This window comes from Schistocerca serialis, chromosome 8 (genome assembly GCF_023864345.2).
Source record: "Schistocerca serialis cubense isolate TAMUIC-IGC-003099 chromosome 8, iqSchSeri2.2, whole genome shotgun sequence".
NCBI lineage: Eukaryota > Metazoa > Arthropoda > Insecta > Orthoptera > Acrididae > Schistocerca > Schistocerca serialis.
In genome coordinates, this window is record NC_064645.1 from 97,359,852 (window position 1) to 97,369,187 (window position 9,336).

Sequence of the window (9,336 nt, forward strand, 5' to 3'; positions counted from 1 at the left end):
GAGAGTATTCCAGTCAACATTGTCAAAAGCTATCTCTAAGTCTACAAATGCTAGAAACGTAGGTTTGCCTTTCCTTAATCTTTCTTCTAAGATAAATCGTTAGGTCAGTATTGCCTCACGTGTTCCAACATTTCTACGGAATCAAAACTGATCTTCCCCGAGGTCGGCTTCTACCAGTTTTTCCATGCGTCTGTAAAGAATTCACGTTAGTATTTTGCAGCTGTGACTTATTAAACTGATAGTTCGGTAATTTTCACATCTGTCAACATCTGCTTTCTTTGGGATTGGAATTATTATATTCTTCTTGAAGTCTGAGGGTATTTCGCCTGTCTCATACATCTTGCTCACCAGATGGTAGAGTTTTGTCAGGACTGGCTCTCCCAAGGCCGTCAGTAGTTCTAATGGAATGTTGTCTACTCCCGGGGTCTTGTTTCGACTCAGGTCTTTCAGTGCTCTGTCAAACTCTTCACGCAGTATCATATCTCCCATTTCATCTTCATCTACATCCTCTTCCATTTCCATAATATTGTCCTCAAGTACATCGCCCTTGTATAGACCCTCTATATACTGCTTCCACCTTTCTGCTTTCCCTTCTTTGCTTAGAACTGGGTTTCCATCTGAGCTCTTGATATTCATACATGTGGTTCTCTTTCCTCCAAAGGTCTCTTTAATTTTGCTGTAGGCAGTATATATCTTACCCCTAGTGAGATAAGCCTCTACATCCTTACATTTGTCCTCTAGCCATCCCTGCTTAGCCATTTTGCACTTCCTGTCGATCTCATTTTTGAGACGTCTGTATTCCTTTTTGCCTGCTTCATTTACTGCATTTTTATATTTTCTCCTTTCATCAATTAAGTTCAATATTTCTTCTGTTACCCAAGGAGTTCTACTAGCCCACGTCTTTTTACCTACTTGATCCTCTGCTGCCTTCACTACTTCATCCCTCAGACCTACCCATTCATCTTCTACTGTACTTCTTTCCCCCATTCCTGTCAATTGTTCCCTTATGGTCTCCCTGAAACTCTGTACAACCTCTGGTTCTTTCAGTTTATCCAGGTCCCATCTCCTTAAATTCCCACCTTTTTGCAGTTCTTCAGTTTTAATCTACAGTTCATAACCAATAGATTGTGGTCAGAGTCCACATCTGCCCCTGGAAATGTCTTACAATTTAAAACCTGGTTCCTAAATCTCTGTCTTACCATTATATAGTCTATCTGATACCTTCTAGTATCTCTAGGAATCTTTCATGTATACAACCTTCTTTCATGATTCTTGAATCAAGTGTTAGCTATGATTAAGTTATGCTCTGTGCAAAATTTTGCCAGGCGGCTTCCTCTTTCGTTTCTTAGGCCCAATCCATATTCACCTGCTATGTTTCCTTCTCTCCCTTTTCCTACTCTCGAATTCCAGTCACCCATGACTATAAAATTTTCGTCTCCCTTCACTACCTGAATAATTTCTTTTATCTCATCATACATTTCTTCAATTACTTCACCATCTGCAGAGCTAGTTGGCATATAAACTTCTACTACTGTAGTCGTGGGCTTCGTGTCTATCTTGGCCGCAATAATGCGTTCACTATGCTGTTTGTAGTAGCTTACCCGCAAACCTATTTTTTATTCATTATTAAACCTTCTCCTGCATTACTCCTATTTAATTTTGTGTTTATAACCCTGTATTCACCTGACCAAATGTCTTGTTCCTCCTGCCACCGAACGTCGCTAATTCTCACTATATCTAACTTTAACCTAACCATTTCCCTTTTTAAATTTTCTAATCTACCTGCCCCGTTAAGGAATCTGGCGTTGCACACTCCGATCCGTAGAACGCCAGTTTTCTTTTTCCTGATAACGATGTCCTCTTGAGTAGTCCCCGCCCGGAGATCCGAATGGGGGACTATTTTACCTCCGGAATATTTTTCCCAAGAGGACGCCATCATCATTTATCCATACAGTAAAGCTGCATACCCTCGCAGTACCAGCACAGCAAGGCCGTTTTGGTTAATGTTGCAAGGCCAGGTCAGTCAATCATCCAGACTGTTGCCCCTGCAACTACTGAAAAGACTGCTGCCCCTCTTCAGGAACCACATGGTTGTCTGGCCTCTCAACAGCTACCCCTCCGTTGTGGTTGCACCTACGGTACGGCCACCTGTATCGCTGAGGCACGCAAGCCTCCCCACCACCGGCAAGGTCCATGGTTCATGGGGAAGATGGGACGTAAACATGTACATAAATACTCCGCAAGTTGTCACCCCGTGTATAGTGAAAAGCACTATGTACCGCTACTGGTACTCCAGTATGGTGTTTCACTTGCACCAGTGTATCTCCGTATGAGCCCTAACCACCCTTATTTTATCCTTACGCTACTTGTGAGAGATACTGGGGGCATTGGAAGCGATCTGCAGCCTGTCGCAAATGCTGTTTCTCTTTAATGCTTTAGTAGTATTTCCCGAAAAAATGTATTCTTCCATGCAAGGATTCCTCTAGGCTGACAGAGCTGTTTCGCCGAAGAATGTTGATGGAAATCAGGCGCGCCGTGCGTAGTTCTCCTTATAGACAGATGATATCCTAGTCACTTTGTCTGTCCGCATTTCTGTCCCTGTTTTGAACCGAAAGTGCAACAATCTTCGTTTTCTCTGGTATTATTATTAAATCAGAGAGGGCCTTCACCGTTTGTGTCCAACCCGATAGCTGAGTGGTCAGCGCGGTGGTCTGTCATGCCAAAGGGTCCGGGTTCGAATCCCGGCTGGGTCGGAGGTTTTCTCCGCTCAGGGACTGCGCGTTGTGTTGTCATTTCATCATCATCAGTGGAAGACAACGGGAAACCACCACTGGAATCACTTCCCTAGACGCTCATGAGGTGGACCTCTCTGACGCGGCTTCCCCCATGACTACTTCGGTACATAATTATCCAAAGCGTGATGGACGACAAGTTCTAACTTTGCCCAATAGTACCTCAACGTAAAAGACATTCAAATTAAATGATGTCGTATTGTCGGGTGGTACTAACGACTGTTTATCAGTTCTACCAAGGATTAAAGCTCTGCTGAGCTTCCTGATGAATTTATTTACTCCAGTAAGCAATGTGGCTGTAACGACATTGTGGTCGCTGGTCCCTGTCTCAACTGATACTGACGACCGATCAGAAAAAAAATCTAGCTGCACGTCTCTAAGTTGCTTCAACTTCTTTCTTTGATCCGAGTTGTTTGCTATTCGAAGCACTCGAGAAGTACTCGAGACTGGGCCGCACAAGTGCTTTGCATGCGGCCTCTTTTCCAGAACTATCCCAAATAGCAGTACTCGTCCTTTCGCCTTCGCTACAACTGGCCTTATGTGCTCATTTAATTTCGTGTCGTCTTTTTTGCGGCCACGAAGTATATAATATTTCTGTTACGTGGGGAAAGTAGAACCAGTTGCTGAAGACACTCTTTAGAGAACAGGTTCGGAAGTAGTTGACAACACTGCCTATTCGTTCCTCCAGCAGTGAATGCATCGCCACCCCAGTGTGTAATGGGTATAGCCTCCCTCCATCCGGCTTTGGTGGTCTCAACCGTGCTGTTTTTGAAACCGGTTTCGGCTGGTGTTTCCTGAAACCTTTGGCGATGAAACAGGTGAAAGTGTTGGCAGCACCTTAAAGCAGGTACTATGAGTTATAGAAGGAAATGGCCAATCGAAGACCCTACATACTGCTGTGGAGGTTGATTGGCCAAAAGGCCTGCATATTGAAATGATTTCGTCAAGTGGGTTTGGCAGCTCGAAAAATTGCAGGTTGCCGGCAGCCCTTGCGAAGACAGTGAGTCATGAGCCCTATGTGCGGAGCTATGGTTTTAAAGGTATTGTGTGAAAAAGGGATGCAAGGCTGAATGCTCGTCAGCGTGTAGTTACAGCGTGTAGTTACAGGGGCGCTTAGCAGGTGGGACGTGACGTCAGGTGCGTGACTTTGGTACGCTGAGTGGATCACCGTGCGTTGTAACTCCTCTGCGTTGCTGTGTCCTGTCTACACCACGACAGAAATTACGAAACTGCGTGGTACGTACGAGAGCACTTGACTTTGGTGGCAGCAAAATTGTTCGTTAATTATTCAACGTAGGCTACTGCACGCAGTTGAGTGAATACTTTACATACCTCTGTCGCACATGCAGCTGAAGAACTGCGTCGCGCCATGAAGAGACAGAGTTCCTTGTCGGCCACTGTGGGGACAGACGGCTGCTGTGCTGCGCTGCAGCAGAAAGCATCGGATGCTGGAATGTGGTTGCAGAGATGTCATGGACGAAGTGCTCACATCTCCAAGTGCTGTGCGTTCGCTGAGCACAGCAGCTATTCTCCTGGCAATCGGGTCATGGCCGATCTATAGCGAGCGACACCAGAAAGATAACAATCCCATGTCTTCTGTGTGCAGCCGTTTTTAAACGGGATAGGACGTCAAACGGGCCGACTTGGAACAGGAGAGGCACCACGGGACATTTTAATTTCCACTGTCTATACTTTTACAAATAAATTCATAAATCTTTGTCAGCATGACCAGGAAGGATGGCGTGTGCCCCTCAATAGTTGAGAGTGCAGAGCAATGGGAAGTGGACGTGCTGGAACAGACATCTATGTTATTAATGTGGTTTTGCACCAACACCGCTGACAGACAATATTTAAAATCATGAAATAAAAACATCTGACCGAACGAATTAATGCGAACAAAAGCATAGAGTCATTTTACCAAAACTTCAAGGTTTCCAGCCTCACAAAATGTAAAATAGGATATGCACTACTATTACGAAGCAACATTGAGCATAGCACAAATAGACGCCTGATCCACAGAGACGGTACCAATACTGACCACTCATTAATAGATGGCAAGCCAAACCCAAGCTACTTCACGAGAGCGTTCACTGGCAACCTACCGTGACTTACGTTTTGCCAGTTAACAACTATTACAAAATAATAGAAAACTATAGTGTGGTAACCTTTCCCATATACTAATCGACACTAGCTATACCTTAATCTAACTTCCAGATTATAGGAGGGAATAAACCACCTTCTCACTAAACAGGCAGTTGCCCAGTCATTGTCATTATACCACAAGCATAGCGCACTGCCTTTAATAATCAGCTTCCTATGCTAATTTGTCACTATATGAATTGAAACCTGTCACACCGTATGATTTAGGTACGAGAGCTCAAAATCGCTACTGACAACACCACCTAACCTCGACAGTGAGCGCACGTCCACTATTCCATGTATACCACAAGAGAAGTAAGTTATTAAGGAGGGACGTTGATGAAAAACACACACTATTTCAAAACTGCACCAAGTCCACAGTTTTGGAGATATAGCAATGAAATTTTTTACCACGCTTTACATGAAAGTAACACATTTACATATAAAATCCTTTGATAATATATATTCAACTTTTATTTTGAATGAAATTTGAAGTTTTATTTTCAAAAAATAATGTATGTTCCTTTTTCTCAGAAAGTATTCAAGAGATTTCTACAAAAATTTCTCTGTTTCATCTCTTTATATGTTGTAAGCTTCTCTTATGAGGTTTTTGGAATAGGTCAAATAGGAGAATTTTCATAATTTTTTATTGTAATTCCTCAAGTACAATTTTAAATTCATACAAAATTCCAAGAACTTTGCCTCATATCTCAGCTTGCAATCAGACTGTCAAAATTTGTTCTTGCGACAACGTTTATTATGTTTACAGAAATAAGTGTACAAAATCTCATAATTCTAGCTTTTATAGAATCCGAGGAAAAGGTACATAAACTTTAAAAAACAAACTTTTCAGGAAACGCAATTTAAAGTTCAAGTTAAATTTTTTCCTTATGTCGCTTCTTCAGAAGGCAACACATTTTTACTCTGGGTCGCCTTTCCCTTCAAGGCTTCACTTCTGGTTTCTTGTTGTCTGTCTTCTTTCCTTTACCAGGTCTTCAACTGACCTTTCAGCTGCAGAGACGCGCTGTAAATCTATTTTTCTCAGGATGTCTTGAGTAAAATTTCCTATCTTGGAGCCCATTCTTTCTAATACCTTCATCCTCCCGACGTTCCCATCATTAAATAAAATAACTGCATCATAAGTTGCAGTTCTGATAGCTGTAGCAGATGCAAATGTGTTTTTAGGGCATCGTTTCCATATGAGTGAATTTACAGACTCATTTGGATTTTGGGTTTTGCCATGAACACACGTTTTGAGAAGTGCAGGATCGGCCAGAAGCCTGTGAGTGGGCTTGACAAGCCAACTGGGAAGCCTCTCCTAGTGAATGTATGGGTTGTTATCCTTCTGAGCTTAAAGTGCTGCTTCAAAACGCGGGCGTTGCTGGGAGGCCGCGTCTCACTTTAAATTAATTTTTAGGCACTTCGGATGCGATTTCAACATCGAAACTCTGGGAATTTATTGTCCATGAGTTGTACTTACAAGTAAAAAATAAATCGAAAATCGACATTTTTGGTCAATTTCATCAACGGCCCCCCTTAGGCCCAGTGACAACCGAGAAAACAATTCCAAATACTCGCACGTTTGCTTCCTGGAGCCTACAGCATGACAGCTAACTCGGTGCAGATCTCATTGCGCATCCACTAAGTTGGCTATAGCAACGCACAATCACCGCTACAGACAGCGGTACGCTATTATACTATTATTTCACAACCAACAAATGCCGGCCGGGGTGGCCGAGCGGTTCTAGACGCTACAGTCTGGAACCGCGCGACCGCTAGAGTCGCAGGTTTGAATCCTGCCTCGGGCATGGATGTGTGTGATGTCCTTAGGCTAGTTAGGTTTAAGTAGTTCTAAGTTCTAGGGGACTGATGATCTCAGAAGTTAAGTCCCGTAGTGCTGAGAGCCATTTGAACCATTTTGAACCAAACAAATCTGTAAGTACAGCTGGTCGGGTGAAACATCGGCAAATGACAATGGAGGATCAAACCTCCAGCGTTTCGCACACCCCGCAAAAGCCACTGATCCGTTAGCAACCACAGGTCAGAATGGAAACATCGCAAAACGAGCTAACAACAAGTTCGCTAGACGTGATTCCTAAACCAACCAGAAACACAAACGTTGACTGGAGCACAATGTCCAACCTACAAATAGCACTGGCCCTGAAACCCTGCGCGTGGTTCGCATCGAAATAGACATCTCTGTTCTAGTGCACAATTACACGACTTTACGGAAACACTCAAGAGGACCCAACACAAATTTACAAACGCGTGATACATAACTAACTAAGAACAGACACACAACAACTAAATCCGCTGCGTAACCACGCAGCATGCTGGGGATTACAGCACGAAGCAGTATAGCTGGTGGGATTCAGCGACCGACGATCAGTCAACTCGCCACTTACAAGGGAAGCTCCCCATCGCGCCTTCCTCGGAATTAGTGGTAAGAGGTCCCAGTGGACAGCCAATCAAAAAATGAACACAAATCAAGCATGAAAACAGGAAGAAGATGTACTGGACTGTGGAAAAACAAAGGGAAAGCAAAATAAAAACATTGAACGGTCCAATGAGAGGAAATGCAATATAGGGCAATATGCACAAGCAGTGGTTAAGCGGCACCGGCACGGTAGCTCAGCGTGTTCGATCAGAGGGTTAGCTGTCCTCTGTAATAAAATAATAATAATAATAATAATAATAATAAACCTGAGTTAATGGATCAACGATGAAGTTGAACAAGCGCCATGGGACGTCCGCCCCGAACAACTAGAACGAACAATATCGAACAAAATGTGATTACAAAACACAAAAAAAAGGTTTGCAGTGTCCGTTTGCAACAGCGATGTGTAAGGTAGGGACCCTTGTGACAGTTGATTTTGCGCAACTGTTCTATTGGCAGCCGAAATGAAATGGGCTTCGAATGGGAACCGCAAACATTCAACGACAAGTCGACTAGTTGGGGGGTTGGCTGTTTGGGGAAGGAGACCAGACAGCGAGGTCATCGGTCTCATCGGATTACGTAAGGATGGGGAAGGAAGTCACCGTGCCCTTTCAAAGGAACCATCCCGGCATTTGCCTGGAGCGATTTAGGGAAATCACGGAAAACCTAAATCAGGATGGCCGGACGCGGGATTGAACCGTCGTCCTCCCGAATGCGAGTCCAGTAAGTCGACTAGTCAACCGAATGCTATACCGGAAAACATGTCTGGTACTGTAAGTCACACACTGCATTAGTGACAGTACGTGTGTCGTATGATATGAATCATTTATCGACGCACCTAATTTGTACACCTGGTGACTGAGTGAGATATGGCTCCTTGCCCGATATAGACGTTCGTATGAATGTGAATGTGATCATTCCCAAGGAAATGATGAAAACGCAATATTTTGTGACAAGAGCTGCAACAAATGAACGAAGCAGTTTCACAATCACCCAGTTTCTCTGTGCTCTGTCAAAACATATGTTTTTAACGTTTATGAAGTTGCGTTCAGTTTTGGAAGTCATGACTCTTCAATTTCTTTATTGTGACATAGTTCACACCCGCTGACTTCTGTGAGACGTCTATGTGATACCTCGCCTGCTCCCACTATTCATCACTTTTACTTGCGACGGTAACGTATTCTTACAACATGATCCATACTCTCTAACCTATGTATAGTATGTATAGTATGCCAAGACTACAGAAAGAGAACACACGTTTCAATGACCGGACGGGCACTACATGTTTGTTGTTGTGGTCTTCAGTCCTGAGACTGGTTTGATGCAGCTCTTCATGCTACTCCATCCTGTGCAAGCTTCTTCATCTCCCAGTACCTACTGCAGCCTACATCCTTCTGAATTGCTTTGTGTATTCATCTATTGGTCTCCCTCTACGATTTTTACCCTCCACGCTGCCCTCCAGTACTAAATTGGTGATCCCTTGATGCTTCAGAACATGTCACACCAACCGATCCCTTCTTCTAGTCAAGTTGTGCCACCGTAAATAAAGTTGTGAAAAAGAAAGGTGAATGGCGCGAGGGGTTTTGGACACGGCTCGCCCGCTTGGCCGGCAAACACCACGACCACGAACTGACAACGCCGTTGGTATCCAGGGGGTCATCTTAGCACTAAATCGAATGGGGGGGGGGGCGATGGGGAGCTTCCAAGATTCGCTTGTTAGTAACGAAACATGCAAAACACGAAGAAAATTACTCAAGGCATTTCCTCTCCTGTAACAACACTGAACATTACGCAACTGGACTGTCCTGTCTACAGCGGCGCGACCGAGAACCTGTTTTCCAGACTCCTGAATATAGGTGTTGACTGTGGATATTATATCACAGCGACAGTGCCCTTGTTCAGAGACGTCACTAAACCCGACCAAAGATGTAAACAACCACGCACGAGCAGCACCTATTTGACGGAGGG